The following is an 875-nucleotide window of genomic DNA, read 5'->3' as shown; positions in this document are numbered from 1 at the left end:
AGCTGATTTCTCAAAAGAAGCTTTTCAGGCAAGGAGGGACTGGCAAGAAATATTCAAAGTGATGAAAAGCAGAGACCTACAACCAAGGTTAATCTAATCAACAAAGCTGTCATTTAGAATTGAAAGGCAGATAGATAGTGCTTCCCAGATAAGGTAAAGTCAAAGGAGTTCATCATCACCAAGCCGTTATTATATGAAATGTTAAAGGGACTTATTTAAGAAAAAGAAGAAAATCAAAACTATGAACATTAAAATGACAACAAACTTACAACTATCAACAACTGAATCTAAAAACAAAGACAAAAATAAGAACAAACTTGTGCTCACTTTGGCAGCACATATACTAAAACTGGAACGATACAGAGAAGATTAGCATGGCCCCTGCACAAGGATGACACGCAAATTTGTGAAGCGGTCCATATTTTTAACAATGATTAAAATTAAAAAAAAGAAAGAAAACTAGAGCAAAAAAAAAAACAAGAACAAACTAAGCAATCAACTAGAACAGGACAGAAGCATAGGTACAGAGATCATATGGAGGGTTATCAGCAGGGAGGGGGAAGGGGTAGAGTGGGGGAAAAGGTACAGAAAATAAGAAGTATAAATGGTAGGTACAAAATAGACAGAGGGAGGTTAAGAATAGTGTAGGAAATAGAGAAGCCAAAGAACTTATACGTATGACCATGGACATGAACTAAGGGGAGGTTGCTGGAGGGAAGGGGTATACTAAGCAGAAGGGGTAAAGTGGGAAAAATGGGGACAACTGTAATAGCATGATCAATAATACATACTCAAAAAATAAATAAAATTAAATGGTCAATTTTGTGTTCTGTGACTTTTACAGATGAAGTGTGTCTCTGCCATCTTATTCATAT

The 875-nt window shown here is 35.9% G+C and overlaps 1 non-coding gene across 1 annotated transcript; it reads left to right on the top strand.

Annotated features, from left to right (window-relative positions):
* The first annotated feature begins 319 nt into the window (after window positions 1-319).
* Window positions 320-426, top strand: LOC114495752. The gene has a single exon (XR_003684429.1). It is a non-coding gene; the product is annotated as a U6 spliceosomal RNA (small nuclear RNA).
* The last annotated feature ends 449 nt before the right edge of the window (window positions 427-875 follow it).

The sequence above is a fragment of the Phyllostomus discolor genome, chromosome 4 (assembly GCF_004126475.2).
Source record: "Phyllostomus discolor isolate MPI-MPIP mPhyDis1 chromosome 4, mPhyDis1.pri.v3, whole genome shotgun sequence".
Classification (NCBI taxonomy): domain Eukaryota; kingdom Metazoa; phylum Chordata; class Mammalia; order Chiroptera; family Phyllostomidae; genus Phyllostomus; species Phyllostomus discolor.
Note: the sequence above shows the minus strand (reverse complement) of the source record. Positions and strands in the feature narration are given on the sequence as shown.